This window comes from Macaca fascicularis, chromosome 13, assembly GCF_037993035.2.
Source record: "Macaca fascicularis isolate 582-1 chromosome 13, T2T-MFA8v1.1".
NCBI classification, from domain to species: domain Eukaryota; kingdom Metazoa; phylum Chordata; class Mammalia; order Primates; family Cercopithecidae; genus Macaca; species Macaca fascicularis.
In genome coordinates, this window is record NC_088387.1 from 116110357 (window position 1) to 116136068 (window position 25712).

General features: G+C 45.5%; 1 protein-coding gene across 35 annotated transcripts in view; it reads right to left on the bottom strand.

Annotated features, from left to right (window-relative positions):
- The window catches only part of LOC123568261 (uncharacterized), a 106948-nt gene that overhangs the window by 41799 nt on the left and 39437 nt on the right, over positions 1-25712 (bottom strand). For 2 of the 35 annotated variants that reach the window (XR_012421772.1, XR_012421788.1), the window contains exons 2-6: positions 23547-24199; positions 9998-10082; positions 5124-5266; positions 4174-4275; positions 140-222 (exon numbers count right to left, since the gene is read on the bottom strand). The gene's annotated coding sequence lies outside the window, so the exon portion shown is untranslated. Of the gene's footprint in view, positions 1-139; positions 1668-2019; positions 2242-4173; positions 4276-5123; positions 5267-9997; positions 10083-10801; positions 11022-23546; positions 24200-25712 lie in introns of those variants that run through there. The other 33 variants (XR_012421779.1, XR_012421771.1, XR_012421778.1 and 30 more) reach the window with 27 other exon arrangements.

Below are 25712 nucleotides of genomic sequence, written 5' to 3' on the forward strand. Positions count from 1 at the left end.
TCAGCCAGGCACAAAGACTGTCATCTTTGTCCTTAAAAGATGCCTCCACTTCTCCTGTAGGAAGGGGAAAGAGACAGGCAGCCAAGGGGTCAGGTTCAATATTGTCTTTAATCATATGGCTCCATGAGCAAATTCTTACCTACTGGTGTCTCCCACAGTGAGGTTGCTGCGTTCCACAGGTGGTGAAGGCTGGGATGACTCCCCTTCCTCCTGATGAATGAACTTTTGCAGGGAATCAGAAAAGGCTTCTTTCAGACACTCATTCCTAGTTTATAATAGGGAAATCCATTTGCCTCAGAGCTCAGGGAGGTGGAGGTAGAGAGGTGGTTCATTGCAAATCTAAACAACTTTCGCACTCTGTAAACAAGCAGGGACTGGTTACTTGGCCATTTGAGATGTCCTTGGGAATGGACTTTAATTTAGGCAGTCAAGGTAAACCCCAGCCTCCCTGATGACTGTTGAGAGGTCTACTATCAGACTAATTTGTTTTTCTTTATTGGGAGTCTGTTTCTTCTCAGCGCGCGCATGCGCGCGCGTGTCTGTGTGTGTGTTTAATCATGTCTTGTATTGGGTAGCATGCAGTTTCACTGCAATGAGTTTAGGTATGTACTCAATAGGACTTATTTTTCTTAGGACTTACTGAAATTCCTGATTCTCCAGACTCCATTCTTTCATAAGTTGTGGGAAAAATATTCATTATTTCTATGAATATTGCCTCTCTTCCACTTTTGTCTGTTTTCTTTCTTTGGTCCTCTAATTAGAGGTAGGTTTCTAACAGGTAACCTATGAGGTTTCTAACAGGTAAACAGAGATAAAATCTCTGTATCTCTTTTTGTTCGATGTGGGATAAATGATTCTAATCTATTCTACTACCCATTAATTCTTTTTTTCATGGGCATCATATGTGCTGTTCCTCATTTGAATTATCCCAGTTTCAATGATCACATTTTTAACATGTTCCATTTATTTTTTTCTAAAATCTATCTTGTATTTTTGAAGCATCCTCTGTCTTTTCTGATAACTATATTTCCTTTTTGAAATGTCTTTAAGCATTTTAAGCATATTGCTCCACATGAATTTGGGGCGTGGGGATGCTGGAGAGTTCATTTTTCAGGAGTGGTTTGCGTGTATTTCCACCAGGTGCACTGGGGTTCACAGCTTTGACAATCTCAGTTCCAACCCTGATCCTTTATGAGTTAGGTCCATGGTTACAAACATTCAGGGAAGTTCCCGCAGCCTGTATTTTACTCAAACCTCACTGACATCCACGTAGACACAGCCTGAAATTCATTCCAGCCCCCTGAGCTAGCAAGTAGATTTTTCTCTTGCATACTTTTCAGTGAGGGTGTGACCCAGCCAGGGCCAGGCTTAGTTGGGTGGAGCAGAAGATACGAGTAAGTTTTGCTTTCTGACCCAAGGATTCAAGGACCCAACTTCTGTCTACTGTGGTGAGGACCCCCAATCCCCTGATGCACAAATTAGAAAAGCATCCCTGTCCTCTGCATTCCTGTGTCCTCCCAGTATCTCTCAACACTTTGTTCTTCACTCTGGCTGCTGCAGAGTCCCTCTCCTGAACTCAGCCAAGCAATCAAATAATGCTTGTAGTCGTGCACACAGAATTTCCAGGAGGTGTCAGAGGCAGCACCTTCAGGATACCTGCTACCACACTGTCGAAGTTGAAATAAAAGGAAATTGTTATAATTATTTTCTGTAGGGATCTCTGCAAAATTTCTAGTGATACAAACACATTAATAGCATGTAATTCTCAAACTAAATAAAACAACCACTTTCTCAATGGATTATAATATTTTCCTTTATGTGTAATTATACTTTTATAAAACATTCACTCTGACATGGAAAAAGCAACTTTCCATTTATACGAAAACCAACATAGGATGGTTATTTTATTTCATGATTTAATGGATTAATCTGATTTCATTTGATTCTGGCATGTTGCCTTGAGGTAGGTTTCACTTTGATTTGCTTTCTAAGGGAAAAAAACTGAAAGTCAAAACAAAATGAAAAGGGAAGTTTTTATTTTCAAAATCAAATGAAAAGTCAAATAAAAATGAGCAATTCTTTCAACATTCTAATGTTTGCATATGGCAAAGGTAAGGTCTGAACCGAGGTCTGCCTAAATTCAAAGTCAGTTCTTCTTTCGCCAGTGAGATTTCTGTTGACGTCCTTCAGGAATCCCCTGGCACTCCAGGAATCCTGCCCAGACCTCGTCAGGCACCATCACTAGAGATGAGAATGGAATCACTTTCCAAAAAGCTTTCCAGGCAATCCTTTCCCACTAAGGTTTGATAAACGTTGCATGCTATCATGCTGCTTTTATATGTGTGACTTAAATCAGCTTTTTTTACTAGAGATTTTGTGTGAGGGTGGTCAAATCCCCTGGAGAATATCAACTATGACTACAACGCATTATTTTGTTCAAGATGCAGAAAACAAATATAAGAGCCATAGTATGTGGAAGACACGGGAGGTCCGAGTGAGGCTGGTCTATTGATGGATGGAGGTTGATGGGGCACCAAGGAATTCATGGGGGGAGGAGGCTTCTTTTTGATTCATCTCTGCCAAGATTTTGTTTCCATGCTTGCCATTTTCTCATGCCTTTGAATTTTTACCTAATCTGGTAGTCTGGAGTACTTCAGATGTGAGCCAAGAAAGGATGGTGGGGGTAAGTGACCAGAGAATGAGACAGAGGTGACACATGTCTGAGGAAAGAGGACGGAGGAAAGAGAGAGACCAGAGGAGGGAGGCAGGGTATCCACAAGATGACTGTAGTCCAGAGAATCACAGGGTGAATCGCTACTATGAAAAATTACTTGCTCTGTCTGAATCTTCATCTCCTCACTTGTGGAATGGGGAGAAAAACCACTGCCTTGAATAAGAAAATGAATGGAACGTGCTTTGAGGAGAATGGGGCAATGATGCTGATTGTGTCCTTGTAGCAAGTGGGAGCACAGCGTGGTAGTGATGACGGCAAGCATGCCGTTCCCCCTAGCTCAGACCAGCCAGGGGAAAGAGAGGCCGCAGGAGGTTTTAGCCCAGGCCTTGCGATATTAGTCACACAGAGACTCCCCAGAACCATCTCCATGTTCAGCACTGCCCACCCGCCTCATTCTACCCTGAGCCTGCACTAAGCTACACATGAGAAAAGGTCAGACATTCCAAGTTCAAGGCAAGTGAGAGGACTTGTGATAAGCCCCTTATTTGCACTCACAAGACCAAACTGCCTAGAGCATGAGGCATATCACCTACAGCATACAGCGCACAGCACTACAAGAGGCCTTGAAAATGCACTTTGCCAAGCCTGGGAGAGGAAAGGCATTCCTAGTGGAGGGACATGTGCAGAGTTGAAAGGCCTGAAGGCAGCCTCTTCGGGATGGGCCATGAGTGTTGAAGACAGGGGAGTAGCGACTAAGAGTCTGCACAGGTGCAACCCCCACAGGTTCACTAAGAGTCTGCACAGGTTGACAGCACATTTGCAAAGCCTCGAGTGCTGTGCTGAGAAGCCTATTCTATATGTGCTGGAAAATAAGAGCTTTATATATGAAAAACAAGTCTAGGAGTAGAGTGGAAGATAGACTGGAGAGTAAGGGGGGACCTGGATATTAGAAACCCATTAGGTGCATTAGAAATCACATTGACAGGAATTTATGAGTACCTAAACTTGGGCACTGGCAGTGCATGAGAGGAAAGGGGGATTCCAGAAATGTTTCAGCAGCAGAAGAAGCAGATTCAGATTCAGTAAACAAATTAAGAGAATTTAGGGTCTGTGTTTGTGTGTGTGTGTTTGTGTGTTGTGTGTGTGTTTGTGTGTGTGTGTGTAGGGACTGGATTGCTAGTTTGGGCTAATTATGAGAATGCCATAGATTACCCACAGGTAATTTGGAGAAGAAGTAGGTTGTGAAGGACAGGTTAGAAGTAGAGTAAGCCAGGCCACTTACTTTATTTGGATGTTTGGAGGTTGTGGTGCCTGCAGAATGGGACAGAGCTGACCAGCAGGCTTTGAAACTGTCCAGGATTCAACAGAGAGGGATGAGCTGCCTATCAATGTTTTACAAACACCAGTAGAAAATTGGAAATTCAAGTCTTAGGTGTTGCGATGGTTCAGTTGTTGTGACTGGGCTTAGATACCTGGTAAAACTTGCCTACTGAGCATACCTGTGAAGGTCCTTCTGGAAGAGTCTGGCATTTGATTCAGTACGCTGAGCAAAGAAGATCACCCTCACCAATGTGGGCGGACACCAGGCAATCTGTTAAGGGCTTGAATAGAACAAAAAGGCAGAGGATGGGTGAATTTCCTTTCTGCTCGACCTGAGACACCCGTCTTCATCTGTCCTTGCACATCAGTGGTCCTGGTTCTCAGGCCTCTGGGCTTGGACTGGAACAACACCAGCAGCTTTGCTGGGCCTCTAGCTCTCAGGTGGCAGATTGTGGGACTTCTCTGTGCCCACCATTATTTTAGCCAATCCCTCATCATAAATCTCTTTCTGTCTATTTCTATATATGCTATTGGTCCTGGTTCTCTGGAAAACTCTAATACAGGTGTCAATGAGATATCCGGGAAAAGGGAGAGCCTTAGGGGAAGTAAGGCAATTGGAGGAATTGTGAAACATGGCCAGTCTTAAGAAGCGGACTACCAGCGAGCATGATCAGAAAGCTACTCTAAGAAGAAATGCCCACAGAGGAAAGAGGAAAGGCAGAAGACATAGAGGGGATAAGTGTCTGGGTGTGTTGTGCTCACCCTTCTAACCACTACTCAGCCCTGGGAATGGAGAAGGGATGGGGAAGAGCTTGGCATATTCCAGCTCTGACCTAATGCCTAGGCCAGTCCTGTGTTATGAGGCCCAACCTGATGCAAACCAGAGAAAGGGCTACAAATCAGCAAGACTGAGCGCTTTTCCTACAGAGGCAATTCTGCTGGGACCCTGCGAAATGGGTTGTGCGTGTGTGCACTGGGAGATGCACAGTGTGCACGTGTGTGTACACACGTTTGTTTAGTTTGTGAAATTGAATCCCTGATTTCAAACCTTGTTTTATCATGGAATTGAACAGATATCTGCCCAGAGATAAACAGGCCCTGCCTGGATGTTTGATGGTTTCGTCTCTACCTGTTTAATCACCTCTGTTTCAAGGAACGGTATGCGCCAGTTGAAAAGTCAGATCTTTCTTCACAGATCTTTGTTTGTTTGTTTGTTTTTTCCAGCCACCAGGTTAGTTTACACTCTTGGAGAGGGTAGATACATTTTGTTATCTGAAAAAGAGAGAGAATGATCAGCTCGCAGTCTCCAAAATAGTTAACAAATGACCATAACTGTACACAATTTATTTGAAATGCTAAAAATCATCAGGCTTTTTCAATGAACATCTTGTTTTAATGAATACCTTCAACTGAATCATATTTTGGCCTTTAAGAATAGATTTTCAAAGTGTGGAATTACGTGTGTCTCTGCTTTTCTTTAGGCAGTGGTGATAAATCTGTGCCTGGGAATCTTTCATCTGAATAATTAAAATGATATAATAAAAATGACCTTTCAGCCCTATAGACCCAGTGAGCTTTGGGTTGATAATGGAATAATCAAATAATCAGAGAATAAGGCCATCCACAGAGCTCCTGAGGAAGCGAGACCAGTGCACGGTGAAAGATGATGTCAGGGATGATGTCAGGAGACAGAGGCAGAGGGAATCACAGCCCCCAGCACCAAGTGCAAGGCAGGACCAGAGATCATGTGTGTGACAAGGAGGCAAGCATGGTGGGTGGGGGAGGCATAGGGAAGTGGATGCAGAGAGAAGACCAGGCTTGGAGGAGCAGGTGTCTGATGGGGGAATACCTCGGGGGGCAGTTTCTTGGAGGGGGAGAACCACTTCACACTGTTTGTTCCATTTAGAGCATCTCAGGGCATGGAGTCATTTTTCAAGAGAAGTAGCTTTGTACGTCTGCACATATTGTTAACGACCTTAGCTTCCCTATTCACAACATAGGCCACTTCTTCAATGGGGCACAAGGGTACAAAGGGATGGGTCGCTGGGAATCAGCCACCGTAGTTTGGATAGTTTGAGCCACAACAGGCACCAGAGGAACCTGGGCCAGGCTGGTTTCACTGTAGCCTCCTTTAGTTTTGGAGACAGCAGACACGGGTGGGAGAGGGAAACAGCCCATTCAGTCCTCTCCATGAAGGCACAGCAGCATCTGCGAAGAGGGCAGGGGACAGGACCTCAAGCAAGGCCCCAACACAGTACTGGCAGTAACATGATTTCCAGAGTGGTAGAAGACAGGGCATGGGCTCATGCTTGCTGCAGACCCATGCGAATGGGACCAACGGGCAGAATGGAATAAGCACTGAACCACCTAAAATAACAACCACTGCAGTAACACCAAACAGAACTGGGTTGTTCGGAAAATGACAGAAGCCCATGTCACCACCCTTAATTGTTTGTTACGTGCTGCTGCAGAAAATAAAATTATTTTGGTAGAGGGAAATATTGTGTGTTCCAGCTTTCAGGCACAGATGCAGTTTGGGTGAGAAAATAGAGATTAGGTCAATAAAGGGGCCTCTGGTCTTCATGCCTTGTGTCCAGGGCTGGCCGTGTGCCTGATATTCTTAGAATGAATGCTATGTATGACCTTCTTCCTTTGGTAAATGAAATTGCTCAGCTCACACACTTTTTAATGCGATTTTTATAGAATCTTTCAGAGCAAGGGAGAAAGAGAAAGAGCGAGTGAGTCTGTGGCTGCCTTTCTTGAAAAATCACTGTGGGCCACAGCGGAACTCTGAAAGTGACAGTGTGAAGTCATTCTTGTGCTCGCCGTTTTGGATGGCAGATGGGAAGCAGGTGCGTTTCTGCAGGATGAGCTGAAGAAGAGGGGCTTAATTAAAGAACACGCTCACGGCATCCAAAAGATCTTGAATTGCCACCGTGTGGGCCTGCCTTTCCCCTTCCCCAGAATCTTTTTAACTCTTTTCATGGTGGGTCATTGTCCTCCCTGCAGCCCAAAGCAATGAGGCCGAGGCTATTATTTTCCTTGTGGACAAATGGCTCGCAGAGCTGGCTGCCGGGCCAATGCAGCCTTCTGTGGCCACTGTGCAATTGAAATGGCTCTCAGGGAAGGGGCCTCAGCTGCTGCCTGTCTGTAATTGTTGCTGGGACCCGGCCTTCTGGTCAGCTCTGGTCCCTGCCGCTGCTGTCTACACCGACTGTTTTTCCTCCCGGCTTCCAGAGACGAGGCTTCCTTTTGTTCCTCACAGTATTGCTCTTTCACATCCCCTGCAAATGTGGGAGTTGGCCTCTTCTGCTGTGCGAAGTCTCTGGGGGCCTCTGTCGCTCTGCTCACTACTGTCCGACGGTGAACTTCTTGCCATTCCTCTCCAGCCTGCCTGTGCGGGTGGCCTCATGAGCTCTGATTCAAAAGATGACAAGGAGGCACTGGAAGGAGCCCTGGAGGCCCTGGGGCCTGCTGTCTGGTTGTAGGGACAGGAACATTTGAGGTCAGGAGAGAAGAGACTGCAGGATAAATCTGTGACACATCCAGGCAGACGCCAAATAATGCTGATTCCCAGTGCCTGAAATGGAGGAAGGTTTTCACAGTTTCCAGGAGAGGGGCCTGGTGGTGAGGAAGACTGGGCCCTCCGCAGTCCTGACTGGGAATCCAAGGGACTGGGAGCCACCCCGAGGGAGAAAGTGCTGCAGTCAGACCTGCTGCTGGAGCCTGGGTCTGGGCCACATTGCATCCAAGAACAGGATGACTCCTGCCTGGCTGGCCTCTAGACCAAGTGAAATAGAAATAGGAGAAGCGCCGCTGCATCCCGTGAGCAGTGTTTCTGGAGGGCGCTGGTAGGGAGGGAGTGGAGGTGCCAGCTCACACTTCCCTCCAGGACCTGAACATCGCAGAAGCCCCTACCGATGGAGCTTCCGTATTTCACTGCCTAATTTTGGATTATTTATGACAGCAAAACAAAAATTATTTATGAAGCAACTGTTTACAACTGAGACCCAGGGAAGTGACATAATCTAAGATTGTGTAACTAATTAGTGGCACAGCTAAGACCCTGTTATATCATCTCCTTATTTTAAATCAATTGCAAAGCTTCGTAAACACTTCAAATAAGCACATATCTGGCATTTTATGACCTTTTTATGCTTAATTCAAAAGAATGTACTTGCTTTAAATAAATATTAAGCACATGAAATACATTGATATATACACAAAAGACTGTGTATAATTCTTACGTATTAAGCTCCTATTGTGTGCTATGTGTTTTTTTTATTTTCCTGCATAAACAGCATTCTCTACTACAACCCAGCAAGGTAGGCATTATCGCCCCTGTTCTGCAGCTAAAGAAGCCCTCACTAACAAGGATGAAATAGCAGAAAAGCTGGGAAAAGATCACCCACAAAGCAAATAAAGAAATGGGAAGGAACACCCAGATCTGCCTGGCTTCAAAGCCAGTGGTAGTAACTTCCCTAGTGTGAACGAGCTCATCCAGGGTTAGGGTTTATTTACGAACAAAAGAGAAATCCCTCTGAATCATTCCTATGGATTTTTCTTTCTCAATCTAAGGAGTGACAGGAAAAACTGTAAAGAATGGGACATGGACAAGCAGAATTGGCAAGTGTTCTTGAGTCAAGACCCCTCATGAAAAGGGTAAACCATTCACTCTGCCCAAATGTGATTCCTGTAGCCGGGTCTCAATCAGCACGTTTTCCACTGAAACGACGAGGAGGGGAGGGGCTCTTCCTGGGGTAGCTGTACACAGCCGTGGTGGCCAGCCTAATTCAAGGTGCACAGCATGGACACACACACTCTCACCCTGGCGACTCCCAAGCTGTTAGTTCAACCGTCCATTGAGTTTGACATCATAGATGGGGGTTGCAGGGTGCGCAAGGGAATAATCTGATTTGCAGAGAGGAAAAATTGTTTGTTTTGTGTATACTTCCTGTCTTTATTTTCACTATTCTTTTTCACTCAGCACTTCAATTTTCCACATATAAACAGAGTCTGTGGAAAGCGTTTATTATCTAACACTGTACTCTCTGAAATTCCCTCTATTATTCTATGGGGCCATGTTGATCAGGACCACCCCTGAATGTAAATGATGCCGTCAGAGGCCTTGCAGTCCTGGGGCCAGGGCTGCATTTTATATGTGCACATAAACACACAGGACGTCCTGCCTACAAACCATTTTGTCCCCAGGACTAAATATTTAAGTGTGCCCATGGTAATGATTACAGATAAGACTTTTACATTGTTGTGATTACAAAAGGGAGTATACATTTGCATCTGTTAATAATCACCAGTCTCATAAACAGCAATAACAACTTTGAATTTTTCTTACTTATTCATTTAACCTGTACTGAATGTCCGTTGTGTGCTTGTACTCACTGGATTTTTTACCATATTATTCTACCCTTACACATACATGTGTGATGTGTGATGTGTGATGTTCATTCTCCTTTGAGGATTTTGGCACTAAAAGCTTTCCTCTATTGGGAAAAATGTGAAAATATGCCTTTCCATCCAGAGTCAACCCATTTGGAAATAGGAGCAAAGCTTCCACAGACTCCATTTTTTCTTTCTATCAAATATCCTTTGTGAGATAAAGCTCCAAGGATGGAAATTAGCCGCTTCTGTCCTGAGAATCTTCCCAACCCTATTCTTTCAAAGGGATTGTCCATAAGGCTCTGGGACCACCACAATGCGGACACGCACGGCTGGCTGACGGCCTTGCTTCAATAGAAAGCCTTTTAAAACATGCTCCCATGGTCCTGAAAAGGACTCTCTTCTTGGGGGCTTGGGCCCGGGGAAAGGCAGCCAGGGCTCCGGAACTGCTCAGCGCAGCTCAGGAACTGTTCTCCTCCAGATCTGAGAAGACTCCAAAGCACTAAAAATGAGGGGAATTTAAAAATCATGTTTGTTCAAGGGATGGGGGAAAGGAAAGGAACAGAAGACGGAGGCAGGGGAAGAAATTTATAGCAAAAAGGTTACCTCGGCTATTTCTCCACTCTGGGGGTCATCCTAGAAACGTCCCTCCTCCAGACGTGGGGGTGGTGCCAGTTGCCAATAATCCTCTCTTCCCGGAAAAAAAAAAAAAAAAAAAAGCGGTTAGCAAATGTCAAGATAAAAAAGAAAATCAGCTGAACAAGGGAACAGCTAGGATGGGCTGCTCGATGGGCGCCAGCCACGGGAGCCCCAGGTGCAATCAACAGCTCTTTAAGACTGCAGGGCATCATTTCTCTGCTTTGAAAAACCCAGCCATCTCTTGGAGAGTCAGATCGATTAGAGGCCACCTTTTGTGAAAGTGATGCTATCATTGTGGTTGTAATTTATGCAAAGACATTCTGTGGCACACGATGATTAAATTATAGTATAGAAGGCAGGATTTCCATAGCGTGTTCCCCCCTCTGGATTTTGCACTTTTATCTACATTCGAATCAGGTCTGTGAAAATTTGGTGCACATGCTTTTCAATCTGTGTGACAGAACATTTCCACATGTTTCTGTGTATTTTTGAAGTGGAGAGAACGGTACCGCCACTTGGAGATCCAACTGAGCCTACGAGGCAAAGGCAATGCGATTCTTTTATAAAAAGAAAGAAAAGCAGACAGAAAGGGTTATTTCCTGAGACCTTTTAGGGGTGAAGCTGTGCAGGTAAAATAAAATCACAAAATAAATAAATAAAATGAATGGAAAAAATGAAAGCCTTGTGGCTTAGCTCCCTGAACGTTAGAGAGATCACCATACAGGGTTACATGTGCAGAAAGGAGACCCAAGGTTAAGATTTGCTTCTTACCTAGACAGCACCTCAGCCTCCTGCCTTGTGGCCGTGACTAGAAAGGAGCTTCCCCTGTCTCCACGTCAGCCACCATTTTAGTGTGGTCTCTGGATACGGTAAGATGGAGGCAGACACGGAGAAAGCCCGAGGGGCTCCCTCTGCTCGCTCGGCTGTGCCCCGCAGCCCCAGCGCGTCTCCCTAGGGGATGCGTTATTCACCATCCCCCTTCAGCTGAGTCAGGAGCTGCTGAGACAGGACAGCGCCGAGGCGAAAACGCAGACGATGACAAAGCCTGTGCTTTACCGACGGTCCCGGGGTATGGCAGGGAAAGGCAGCCCCCCTCCAAGGCATTGCAATGTGGGCTTTTAATGGGCTATGTGCTATCTGGAAATATTTAAGATGCAGCCACTATCCGTGTGGGGTTGATTCCTTCCTGGGCTAGCTGCCTTTTCCTCTCTCTCTCCAAATATATAGCCCTCATGACAAATCTGACACAGGGATCACAGGATGCTGCCGGCAGCTGGTGCAGGGTGGGGGGCTCTTGCAGGGACGGACAGGAGCCCGTGTGGCAGGGTGGCTTCTCCCTCCACCCCCTTCAGCCCGTCCAGCACCCTCCGTGCCTGCCCGCTGGATCCTTAACAAAGAAGAAACCTGCCTCCTTCAGCGCCTGAAGTCGGGGGAGGTGGAGGTTGAGCTGGGAAGAAATGGGAAGCAGGGTCCGGGCTCTTTCAGACCTTCCTGGAAGACCCAGGGAAAGAAGAGCCCCAGAGAGATTCGTGGGCACAGCAGGGCCCTGGGCTGCGCCTCCTGTCCATCATGTCAGGAGGAGGAGGAGAGCACCAGGCGCGCGCATGGGGGTGTGTGTGTGTGTGGTGTGTGTGTGTGTGTGTTTAAAGAATGTTAATTCATACTGAGATCCTAGGGAATATTTCCCTAACTAGAACAGGCTTGGGAATAAATAACGTGCTTACATAGCTGGATCTCCCCTCCCCTTCCTTTCTCCCACTCACTAACACACACGTGTGCGCACACAGACACACCCACACACGTGCACACACGTTGGTAGTTACTAAAGCTAGCCTATGGGGCAAGGAAAAGCTGACCCTGAGAAATGCAATTTTCAATTCCCGCTGAAGCGCGCGCAAGGAGGCTGTGCCCGGCACTCCAGGAGGACCCCACACCTTAGGTGGGCCACAGACAGGCACATCCCATACGTGGACTCGGGCGAGGTGCCCTAATGCGGCAGCTGAGGAGCACTAGAGGGACCCAGGTGGAGCCATTTCCACCGGCCTGGAGTGTGCACTGCAGGTCTCCAGCCTTGGTGAGGATCACGGGTGTGCTGAGGTTTCCCATCCACCCGCGCCTCTGTCTACACACACAGAGTGCCTGGGAGCTGAGAAGCGTGTTTATTCTCCTCCTTTCCTCCCTCATAAATGACTGCTACCAGCACTTGGAGGAGAAGCTCAAGCTGGGCCTGAGTGAATAGAAGCCGAGCGGGCAGGCAGGGCTCACTGGCAAAGTCCAAGCCACCACCGCGTGTGTAAGTGATTTCCATGCTCTCATTCCTTAACCCTTTTTGAGATGATCCTTCTCTTCCCGAGTGCGCTTAGGGAAGGCAGGTACAATCATCTGCTTTCCTGTCTCTTTCCTTGATCTGGCTCTATCAGAGAAAGAAAGAACTCTTAGGACACATCCAAGAGAAAAGATACCTGATCAAATTATTTCAGTGAAAGAAATCCAGTTATAAGATATAAATACATGCATTCAAATTATAATATAAACATGAACGTGTCTGTGTGGGTGTGCATCTGTAGAAAATACAAGACGAACACATATCAACACGGAAGCAGTAATACCTCTTGGGAGTGTGATAATTATATTTGATTTTTCATACTTTTTAATTTTTTCTCAAGCAAGATACAATGAGTTATTATTGCTTCTACAATCAGAAAACAATTAGCTTAAAGAAACAGACTATCTGAACAGTTACCATAAACATTAGCAAAGACACTGTTTAAAGTTCCGCTCAAGTACCCCAGTGTTCTTAGCAGGCTTTCTATCTTCTCATTGTATTTACTCCAGTTTTTATTTTAACTCAACCCAGTGTCTCTTCTGGGCTGTCAAGATACCTGTGTTATAAACTGCTAGCGATTCTCAGTGACTGCACTTTACTTATGTCTTATTATGTAGGAATAGATGACGCCAATATTTGGCTGGGCATGTGGTCATCAGAGAATGCAACGCTTTCCAGCACCTTTGCAATGGGTGTGGCTTAGTGACTAAGTCCCAGCCCATCAAATATGAGCAGAGGAGATGTGTGCAACTTTAGAGTTATCGGAAGGGGCAGGTCACCCAGACCTTTCCTTCTTCTCTTCTTTATGTCTGAAATCCAGCCAAAGCAGAAAACCATTAATAAAATGGCTACACTGCAACTCCATAGGTACCTGCAGGCAGACTTGACTGAGGCTGGATGGGGAGGGGCTGCCACCCAGGACCATTCTCTCCCCAGGTTTGGCATCCAGGGGACAACTTGGGTCTCTTTGTCAACTACTTCTGGGCCTTGGGGCCAGATGGACAAACCAAGTCTCCTACAAACTCCAAGGGGCTCCTCTCTGTAATACTTTTTGAGTTTCTTGAAATTGCCCAACAATTCCCTAGCTATTAGATTACTACTTAGGAATCTTCATTTTTGGTTCTGTGTGCCATAACATACCCAATTCTCTTTCCCCATTACTATCCTCCCCAAAACAACCACTGCCAATCCCTTTATAAATTGTGAGAAGAGGGTGAATGTTCCACTTTCCAAAGCTCTCGGAGCTTGTCTCTGAAATGCTTTCCTATCAGATGTCGGTATTTATCTCAGCCTGGAATCTTCTTCCCAAACCACCCTCCTGGGTGTGCCCTGGGCCAATGCAATGATTCAGGTTACAAGGTCTGCAATAAGCTTCTGGTAACAGGACATTGTTCTGCAGTAACTGGCTATCTGGAACCTGTTAAAGGGCACCCATGCTCGTTTCTCTGGAAGATTCCAGAGCTCTTCACTACCACCATGGGTCCCCACCCAAGACTGGAAAAGCCAAGTGAAATCTCCTATCTGAACTTCTTGCTTTTGCTCTTGATGAAGAGCCATCCTTTTTTCCTCCTCCTCTCCCTTCCACGTCACCACTGGTTAGGAATATTGACAAGGAGTTCAAATCCAGTTGTGCAAAACTTTGGGTTGAGGATGTCCCAGCTTTGCCCTGGCCACACCCATTCTAGGGAGACGAAGCCGTGCCTCCAGCTTCACATCTCCCTGCCCAGAGCCTCCACATCCATGTCACGTTTCTGCCCTCAGAACAAGGCAGAAATACCACCCCTCCCAGAGGGGTTTAGTAGGTGGCTTGCACCATCTGTCATCATCAACATGATCCAAAACCTGTTTTAAATTATTAAAAGTTTCTCTGAGTCATGGTCATCAAAGATTCTCTTTGAGTACACAAACGTCCTAAATGTGGGGCCCTGTGAAGCACCGTCATGTGACACTTTCTGTGGCCTTAGATACTGACCATTGATGCAACTTCCCAGTAGGATGTCTCAGTTAAGGCTCAAATCTCTATCCTCAGCCCAGGCCTCTCAGTTGAAAACGCCTTGGATTTGGGTGAATTAGTTATTTCCACAAAGTCTGTGGCTTCCACTCCTGTGCCCACTATGAATCCCATGCCTTGGGTGACAAGTCCTCATTCCTTGTCTCCAGGCATTCTGGCAACATGCACCCCAGTGCCATTCATCTCCACTTTGGATGAAAGCTGTAGTTTCTTAGAAATTCACATGTGGAAATGAGGCCTCAGCATCAGCTTCCACATCCTTCCTTCTTCAGGAAAATTCATCTTATGGGCAAATTGAAAATAACTTCAGAATCCACCAGAAGAATTATGCTTGGCCATGGTTCCTCCCAATTGAATAAAATCAGATCCTAACTTATCTGCAACCTCCTAGCTGCACATTTATCTCACTCATGTTTTCAGCCATTCCTCCTGGACTTTAACACAATTCCCAAAGTTTCCGTAGAGTCCAAATACCAAAGAAAAGTTCTCTGCTCTTCAGCTCCAACTGTGCCCACAGAGGTACTCTCTGTCCCTTTTAGATAAGCAGACTGAGCTGAGTTGGGACACAGGGACGCATCATCACCATAATCACTGTCCCCAAAGCTGTGACACTCAGTGTCCAGGGTCCTCACATTTTTCACGACCTCTGTGTACATGGGGCCGTCTTGTCCCAGGGACTTGGGGTACAACAACCACAACACCATCAACAACAAGAACATCCTCTGCATCCCCATGACCTAGCTGTCCTTATCTCTCATCATGGAAAACTTCACACCATGACTTCTCCCTCTACTGACAGTGTCCAGCATGCTTCCTCGCAGAAAACCCAGGCTTTCACAGATAATGGCTTGCCTTGTCTCCTAGTGCCCTAGACACTTTTGCTTTTGGTTCTATCACCCAAAAACGTGATCAATCTACAAAGGCAAGAGAGCACACACTCTTGGCCACAAAAGAGGGAGAAAAACATAACAGTATCTTAAGATCTTGTTTTACACATGTTGTTATTAGCATTGCATCTGTAGTTAGTCAATATGCTCTTGGTAAAAGAGCCTATCTTGGCTCTACTTTAACTCTGTTAACAAAAGTGCAAATGTTGAAGAATGTGGCAGCCATGAGTACAGGGTGCCCGTGTGGCTGTGAGACAGTTGGGACTGGGTTGGTTATCTCTTGCCTATTTTTCACATGAGAGTAATTTACATGATCTTGGTTTGTGTTTTGACTTCTTAGGAGCTATCTTCCATCTGGAGTCTTATATTAGGTGAGATTGCTGCGTAAAGGCAATACTTATTTACAGAGTTTCCTGGCCACTGGTGAGCTAGGCTACTTCTCTTCCTTTAGCTAGGATTGCATTTCTATTATTTTCAGAAATCAACAAAGTTTAAGACAGTAAGATCTCAGCATATAATCTCAATTCTTGTCGTCAAATTATCTTGCATCACTTATAAGAATCATCTCAATATTGTATCTAAATTTTCTCCTCTGATAGCACATGCCTTTTCTGCACAACAAAATGTTGACCTAGGCCTTACCTTGTAAGCCAGCAAGCTCATAGAGGAAAAAAGCTACCTCAAGCACCCTGAGGGCATTAGGAGGTGCAGTAGGGACAATAAAGCCTGCTAATGTGATTTTGGGTGGCCTGGCAACTGGAGTGATGGTGGGGAAGACCTGGAAATCACTCCCTTCTGAGACCAGACAGCCTAAGCAGAAACCAGAGAAATGCATCACATACAAAGGAGGCAGCAGAGCTGTCTTCATAAATCGCAGCCTGTAGGCCTTTTAATGTGTCAGTGTAACCCGCCGTTAACCATATTTAATTGCTATCTACAGTAAGTTCCGTAGATCATTACCATACCAGTCATTTTTCAAAGATCCTCGTTAGCACAGGACTAGTGAACACAATAAACGATGTGACAGGAGATGCTAGAGAAATGCTGCAGAGAAAGAGCTCATGTAAGCCAGCAAGCTATGTCATAGAGGAAACCCCCTATATTTCTATGACACCATTATAAAATCCACCATGCACACTGGGCTATTTCCACTGCAGTGCGTAAGACAAGAGAAATGGGTCGCTATTGTGCTCCTGCTGGTTTCGTCTCCACCAATGCAGCTCGTTCCCTCACACACTGAGGTGATGTCCACAATGCCTGGCTAGAACAGAAAAGATCTGACACACCTGAAGTGCCTGAAAATAACACTTTCCTACAAACACTTAGGTTGGCAATCCATCCATTTGGGAGGTACATGTGTACTGTGAACCTTCCCAGAACCAGGCACTGTGCTAGGGTGTTGAGATTCAAGGTCAAGGGAGGCACAGTCCCCACGAACCTTGCAGCCAGGGACAGAGCTAATGGCCAGGAGACATTCTAGTCCAACTCACTTGCTTTATTTCAGTGATTTTATTTTCCATTTTGTTATTACCTTCTTTTTCAAGTCTCCGGTTGGAATTTGGATTATGTTACTTTATTTTTTCCTTTAAAATGCTTTTTGAATGATCAAAGGCCCATTTTAATCCCTCTATTGTCTGCAGCTCCTTAGAGGTGAATTCTCCTTTTACAGAGCCTGTTTGCCCTCATGGTGATGAGTCTCCATAGGTGCTGGGGGGGCACCTTCCTTAGGAATCATTCTCCCATGGAGTCTCAGAAATCCCTTGAGCTCTGCAGGCATCTTCACTGGGGCAATGATTTTTGTGATGGGCTTGAGGCCTCTGGATTGTAATCTGTTCCAGATCAGCTTTTACCTTAAATTCCTGCGCACCTTTTTCCAAACGGCAAAGACAGTGTGAATTGAGGCCCCTCACACCAGCCACATTTGGGGTCCTGACTCCTCTGTGTGACTCCTGTCCCACCCCAGGCCCAGTCCCAGCATTAGCTTTTGTGATGCATTCCTTGGTACAGAAGGCTAAGCATTGCTAGTTTCTATTCAGAGACACAGGAACTCTACCCTTGTTCCTGGCTTTATAAAGCTGCTCAGTTCTAATGTTCACAGCACACAACAGCTGCAAGGGCCACAAATACCCCCAGGCAGATGTTAGGCTCTCAGCCCCTAAGATACAGTTTTCATCTCAACAACTCATAAGATTCTGCCCTCTGACGTGAGAAACTATAATTTTGTTGTGCTTTTTAATTATGCCTATGGCATCTTTTAAAATATGCCATACATGATCCAGTATTTCTTTGTGTTTGGAGTGTGAATCTGCAGGTGAAAGAGTGTGTTCTACACTTGCCCAATCCCTCCTCATTACACAAATTCACCCTCTACTTTAAAACAAGGAATCTGGGCCTTTGACAGGAAATAAGCTGGACAGTCATGGGGCCAAACTCGAACCAAATGTAAATATTTAATTTCCTACTGTTAAAAGCAGAGTGGACCCACAGTCCCTCCCGAAGTAAAAGGCACAATCATGTGTCAAGAGCACTGACCTTATTGCTTCTTGGACGTTGGCTAAGATCAAGCGAAGACCACTGGTTTTGGAGTCTGATACCCCAGGAGAGTCCCAGTTTCGTGCTCACATGTTGTGTGACCCTTGACCCCTCATTCAATTCTTACATGCTTCAGTCTCCTAAGCCATGCAAAAGGGACATAAGGATATCTCCTGAAAGCAGAGTCAGCTGGAAGGCTGGAAGGTTTATGTGAAGCAGTTGCACATTACTTGGCACTTAGAATGGGCAAATAAAAAATGGTTTAGCTTCTCCTTTGTGGGAATAGAGACTGGAATGGTTTGTATCCTGGCTCTCCTGAAACTGCGCTGCCAAGCTGGGCCCAATCTCTAGTTCAGCTCCCTTCAGAAAGCTGAAGGCAGAAGCCTACAGGACCAGAGATGGAGCGTGGCCACACAGCCCCTTCTTCCTGATGTCACATACCTGGTGATCCTGGTCACAGACTGCCTGACATGGCGAAACAGAGCTTTGTCGGACTTTTGAAGATAACCCTACGGAAAAATCACCTGGTGAAGGGCAGATGCGCATGTTTTGTAATAAGACCAATTGGGTTTCCTAAATCAGCCAAGCCATTTATCCTGTGGCCTTGACGACAGGCTGACCTTCCTTTTGCAGAGGAGATGGTGATGCCTGGTCCCAGAGGAGCGCTGTGAGCACCCAGGCATGGATTACAGTGCTTAGCACAAAGTAACATTAAATGTGAATCTCTCTTCTAAAACTATGTTACCAAAAGCAGTAATTCATTCCAAGCAAGTCTGTCAAAAGTCTTTTTCTACTGTAAAAGCTTTAATTTTTGTCTTTATTTTCATTGATACAATTAGATGTGCATATTTTAGGAGTAGATATGATAATCCAACACATTCACATAATCAAATCAGGGTAATTGGGATATTTGTCACCTTAAATATTGATCTTTTCTTGATGCTATGAGCATTAGGTTAATGGGTACAAATGTACAGTTAGATAAAAAGAATAAGACCTGCCTGGTCTTCAGTACATCATGGTGGCTCTAGTTAACATTAACCAATTGTACATTTCAAAATGCTAGAAGAGAATAATTCCAACACCTTTTTTGTTTGCTTACCTTTTTCTGAATTCTAATAGACTGATACATTAGTCCCTGCTGCAGCCAAAATAATGACTTCCCCAAAATGCACTTCAAGAATGTGACCTCAATGGTTGTAACACACAGAACCTGCTCCTGGGATTTGGGAAAGAAGAGGTGTTAGGCCTGCCACAATTGCTTCTCCTCCCAGGTGGTTCAGAGTCCTGGAGGACAGAATACCTTGGGAGCTCGAGTGAACTCCTTCCACCAGCCCAGCCTTCACTCAGATTCCAGCTCATAGCTCACAAGCTCCACCACCCAGGCCAAACTCCTCACATGCTTAGTTTTCTGTTTGTTTGTTTGCGTGTTTGTTTGAAAGAGTTTTGCTCTTGTTGCCCAGGCTGGAGTGCAATGGCACGATCTTGGCTCACTGCAACCTCTGCCTCCCGGGTTCAAGCAATTTTCCTGCATCAGCCTCTCGGGTAGCTGAGATTACAGGTGTTCACCACCGTGCCCGACTACTTTTTTTGTGTTTTTAGTAGAGACAGGGTCTCACCATGGTGGCCAGGCTGGTCTCAAACTCCTGACCTCAGGTGATCCGCCCGCCTCAGCCTCCTAAAGTGTTGGGATTACAGGCATGATCCACCATGCTCGGTCTAATGGTCAGGTTTTTATTTCCTGTATATGTCAAGTGAGGACAATAAGAATCACTTCAAAGTGTTGTTAGGAGCTAATGCATGTTGAGCATTTATAAGAATTTTTAGCACCCAGCAGACGCTCCGAAACTTTTAGCTCATAATATTAGCATTGTTATAAAAATAACATTAATAAAAACCAATAACATTAGTATTGTGAGAAAGTCATAATAATACACATCAAAGGATATTAATAATACACAATGACTTTTCCACATGCCATTTGTATGGCCAGAAAACCAGACACAACTCCTGGCTTCCTCCTGCGATTCAGGCATTGCTTAGATGCAAACTTAACTCACGGAACCACTTAATAGGTTCGTCACTCTAAGCAAAGACTAGCGTTCAAGAAATGTTCTCAGGTGATTTAAAACACAGTTCAGAATACGGTTATGGGATTTCAAATGCTTGCAATACAAGGCCTGCCTATGTGTTAAGCTCCTAGAGAGAATTTTTATAATAGATGCAGTTTTTCCTATTAGCAATGGAACATATACATTTGAAACCCATCTGGCAGCCTCTATTATTATAGGCTAAATCTCGTAAACAAAACTTAAATGTAAAGAAGTGTTTGTACTAGCTGCAAATGGGGTACTGGTTTGATGCCACAGGGTAAGTTGCTAGCAGGTGACATCAGAGTATGGATTAGTTAGGGTAACATTGTGAACCGAGGGACAGAAGTGATCTTGGCACTCACTGAAGGCGAGACTCCTCTGGAGAGCTGCTTCCTCCCCAAGATCTGCATCTTTCCCTGGACTGAGTCAGGATCTCCAAGGTTAGGACCTAGCTATGTATATTTTGCACAAAGAATTCTGATTTGGACTCCAGGATTTAGAACCACAAATGTGCATAGAGACCCAATTTTGTACATGGAAGGTGGGGACAGATAGATAAAGTAACTTGCCAGCAGTCATTCGTCTCACTAGTGTCACTGCTAGAAGTAGAACCTGTGGACTTTTGGTCCCTGGTCTGCAGCAGTTTCTATAACACTAGTGGGTATGAAACAACATAAAACACCAAGAACTGAGTTCTCGGAGGTGTGCAGCCCAGCAAAACTGAGCCTTTGGGTGGGAGTGGAGAGCAGCCAGCAAGAAAGGCCTGCGGTGGGACTCTGCATCTCAGTTTTAGGAGGGAACCCCCACTGTCAGATGGTTCAGGTGATGGTGGCCATGTGGGAGTGTGGTGGTGGCTGGGGAAGATGACAAAGGCAATTCACTTACGATAGCTGCTAAGGAGAGCAGTTGACACAACCCTGCTGCCATTTGTGACTCTTTCTTGATGAATTGAGGATATGGGGATATAACTGCAGCCACCAGCATGGAGCTTTCCTAGATTCTTAAACTTACAGGTTATTAAGGACATAAAGAGATCTTCATGCATTCTAATGTCCTAATTTCACAGGAGAAGAGACAGTCTCAGGGAAGGCAGGTGGCTTGTTCAGTTTCAATCAGCCAGCAACTGGCAGAGCTGAAATTAGAACTCAAGTCTTAGGGCTCCAGTTCTGTAACTCATCCATCCCACAAAACAATTCTAAAGGCATGTGTCCATGTGGCCTGGGCATGGCTTGTAGTCACTGCCATAGATAGAGATGGATGAGACCCACTGCCCCTAAGGCATGCAGTCCTATTGGCTCCTTCCTGCAGCATTCCCTGGACCACCAGGTTCAGAAACACCTGGGTCTGTGCTCACATGCAAAGTACTGGACCTGTCCCAGATTTACTGATGCCAATCCTCTGCAGGTGAGGCCAGGGAAACTGGCTCAGCAGGTGATACCTGGGTACTCCAACATCTGGGAAACCCCCAGATAAGACCTCAAAGTTCTGGGATGTTGTGGGGGCTCTGTTGAAGAACAGAAGGTGTAACATACAAGAAAAACAGACCTAAATGTGACATCAATTATTTCACTGAAGAATCATCAGTTGAGTGCCTACTGGCTTCTAGTGCCCACTGTTCACTATGCTGGGAACACAAGTCCACAAGCCAACCACATTCCAGCTGTGAAGGAGTGCATCTGGAAAGTCATAGAAGGCCCTGGATGCCTGGTGCCTGGGCTGGGGTGTGTGCCAGGGCAAGAAGGGAGTGGATGTCAAAGAAGAACAACTCTTGACAGTGCCCAGGAAGGGCAGCTGCTCCACAGAAGCAGTGCTCGTGGAGCCATGTTGCCATGGATACAAACAGTGTCTGGTTACTTATGGGAACACTATTGTTAGGATGGTTCTGAAATGCCTTCGTCCTGACGGTGGAGACCTCCCCAGACCAAATTACTCTTGGCTGAGGTGGTTAACCCTCTACTCATATGATGTCTTGGGGCAACAGTGCAACTTCAAAACACATTAAATAATACCACACTATGGAGACAATAAAAAGATCGGTGGTTGTCAGGGGCTGAGGGAGCAGGGGGATGAAGGAATAAGCATCAGTGGAGCAGAGAGGACTTTACGGCAGTGAAACTCATCTGTATAATACTCAAATGGTGGATTCATGTCATTACACATTTGTCCAAACGCCTGGAATGCACAACACCCAGAGCGAACCCTCGTGTCAACTATGAACTCATCGTGATGATGGCGTGTCAGTGTAGGATCATCAATTATAAAATGTGTACCACTCTGGGAAGATATGTTGATAATGAGGGAGACAGGGCATATTTGTTGGAGGGGCAGGAAGAATATGGAAAATCCCTGTACCTTCCACTCAGTTTTGCTCTGAACCTAAAACTGCACTATAAAACTAATTTTTTTTTTGACAGCTCTGTCATTCAGGCTGGAGTGCAGTGGTGCAATCATGGCTTACTTAAACTCCACCTCCTAGGCTCAATAGATCCTCCCACTTCAGCCTCCCAAGTAGCTGGGACTACAGGCATGTGCCACCACACCTGGTTATTTTTTTAAGTTTTTAGAGATGGAGTCTCACTATGTTGCCCAATCTGATATTGAAATCTTGGCCCAAATGATCCTACCACTTTGGCCCTCAAAGTGTTGAGATTATAGGCATGACCCATGGTGCCTGACCTTAAAAAGTATTTCAAAGAAAGATTAAACATTTCTAAACTGTTTTTTAAAATACGTCGTGTCACAGTGTATAAAAGTTATACTATCAAAAGTGAACTTTGGGTAAATGAAGGCTGCCGGATTGACTAGAAATCAGAAGGGGTTTGGGCTTTAAGTTTGTCACTGAATCTGGTAAACTCAGAGAAATCACTGGCTCTCTCTAAGCCTCTAGTCATCAGGATTAGGAAGGAGAGAGGTGGGCTGCTAGAATTCCTTCTTCAAGCTCTGATGTTCCAGGACAAGGATAATTGCTGATGAGAAAAAAACCAAAAAATCAGAATCTCACAGTCTGCAAAAGCAGAACAGCACAGTTTCCACAAAACCATAAAAACATACTTTTTGGAACATAACAGTCAAGCACATGCAACAGCTTAGGGTCCGTAACTCAGCATATGTAAAGTTCGTAAATTAATGTAATAGGAGGCAGGGTAACATCTGTTCTGTAGTACCCAACAGAGGGGATTTGGATATTTGAGAAGAGGCTCTGCACATAGTAAAGTCAGCCTAGGAACATGTGAGCAGTATTTACAGTGAAAAGGTCCCCATCTCTAAGTATACACATCTGCTCCAAGACAGCTGAGGCTGGGGGCACAGACTCCACTGAAGGGAAAGCCCCTCCCAGGGAAGCGGCTTGCTAAGAAATCAGAATGGAGCCATCTGCCCTTCCCACTGCGTGAGCTCCACCAGCCACCTATTTGTGCTCACCAGCTGGCAGCCTACCCTGGCCCTGGCACATGCCTGCCCCCAGTGGGCAGGGCCATGACAAAGCCACTGCTGGTTACCATTAGGGGTCAAGTCCCACAGGGGGTTTATTGAAGAACGTTTGCTTAATTTTAGATCAAAGCAGTACTTTCTTCTCCCTCTGGAATAAACAAACAAACAAATAGTATCTTGGAGCAATGAAGAACATAATCAAGTTTATGTATGGGCCACTAAGAAACTGAATAGTTACCTCCTACTTAAAAGGGTATCCTGGGCCACTGTGAAGTGGTCCTTTTTATCCTGTGGTCTGCAGTGGAAATGGCAGCATTACTGGAGAAGAGCTGTAAAAACATGCACAGTGAGTTGCTGCTGCATCCTGATTGCCCAAGAGAGGGAAGGAAGAGGAGATGAGAAGGGTTGAATCGGTTCTCTGACACGCCAGAGAGATAAAGGGGTGCCTCCCAAAGCTCTGAGGGCTTTTAAAAACTGGATGTCCACTGATATTTCAAAACAGTGCTGGGTGTCCATAATTCCAAAGGCAGTTTACAGGGGTCCAGAGTTGAAATCTGTGCTCTCAGATGCCACAGATGAGCCTTCTCAGCAGGCTTGGCAAACATCTTCACAGCCACCATGACACATGGTAGGATTCAGGGACCCCAAAAGGAAAGAGCTAAGTTTTGAGGCTGAAGACCAAATTGGTTAAAAATATGGTCACTCTCAGGGTCAGTATGAGAGAATTAAGTAAAAAAAATAATAATTGAATACAGGGAGCAAATAAGTAGACATAACACGGAATGGCGCAGGCCGCCAGGCAATCCTAAGGCAGACGTAGACTCATCTTCAAGTGGCTTCCTCCAGCCTGACACCTGAAAAAGTGCTACTTCTTCTCATTTACTCTTTCTCCTGTTTATCAAAAGGGAAGAAAAGAAGAAAAAGAAAATGTTAGTAGTTGACTATGTGTCAACACTATTCTGGGCATTTCCCTAAGTTATGTAATTGAATATTCACAACTCCCTCTGATGTGTAGATATTCATATAATTATTTTCATTTTACCAATAAATTCTGGTAAAATATAAGCTATGAAATACATCCAGAGATACTATGTGATGTGCTCAAAGACAAACAGCTAATAGGCAGCAAGCCCAGGCTTTAAGCAAGTTCTATCTGAAAACCTTTTCTCTCTTCCCTAAGGCATACTAAATTGATGTTTGAGCTTCCCATTTATCTTGTTTCATGAAAGAATGGTCTAAGCCCATGGCATCTTCCCTATCCAAAAGAAAGTAAACAGTCATGAGACCAAGATCCCCTGGGATCTCCCAGAAGGTAAGTCACAGCTCTGTATATTCCAAGCTCCAATGCTGCCAGTCCCAGAGATTGTGGGGTGGGGATTCTGTCTCTGAGCTCCACCTATTTAAGTCTTACCAGATTAAAGACCTGACTCTGATAAACTTGTGTCCATGACCTTTCTTTTTTAAAAAAAAAATGATTTTACTTTTTAGAACAGTTTTATATTTCAAAAATATAGAGAAGGATCCCCCATTGTGGAAAAGTGGTAAGCGAGAGATGCCTACTGGTTCACGTTCCCACTAAGGACTCTTGCAACCCTAGCCATAGGTGAGCCCCTTGGCCCTCGTGGGCCCTTAGACTAGTATAGAAAGCTGCTTGCAGTCTATATGATGGCATTGTCTCAGGGAGAGAGTTTGCATTGGGTGCCAAACTCCCCCAAGACCCAAGTAACTGCAACATGATGCCATTCTGAGAGCCCAGTCCACACCAGACTACATCCCACCCTGAGGACAAACAGCACCTGCCTCTCCACATACCTTAAGCCCCACTGACATTCCCCTACATCCACCCAGAGGGCTGCAGCTTTGCAATGCTGGCTGGACACAATGGCGCAGCTGGAGCAACAGCACAGTGTCCTACTCTCTGGAAAATGGGTGGTGCAACACTGCAGGAGGCTGCCTTAGGGACAAAGGAAGTGTGTACTCCCCAGAGTTTGAGAGTTGACTGCCAGGGACCATGGCCACTGACAGCAACACAGTATCCTCCAGTGGCAGGGTGGTCACATACCTGAATGTACCTTTAGCTGACTTGGATACCAGCCCAGTCACAAACCATCCACCACAGGCATCTCTGCAAGCCACATAGGAGCCATGGGTTGGCTCACCACCACCACTGCCACTACCAATGCCATGCACACCACCCAGGAGTCCAAGGTCTGGCACCCCCAACCCACCAATGACATCACTGGTGCCCAAGGACCAGCCCTCCTGGAGCCCTTGTCCCCAGGAAAGTCTTGCCACAGCCCCCAATGACAACTGCCACCTAAGCCACTGAGGAATTCACAGACACCACTGATGTTGATTACAGTTAAAGAAATCATGCAGAGACCACACTTCTACACCCACCCAG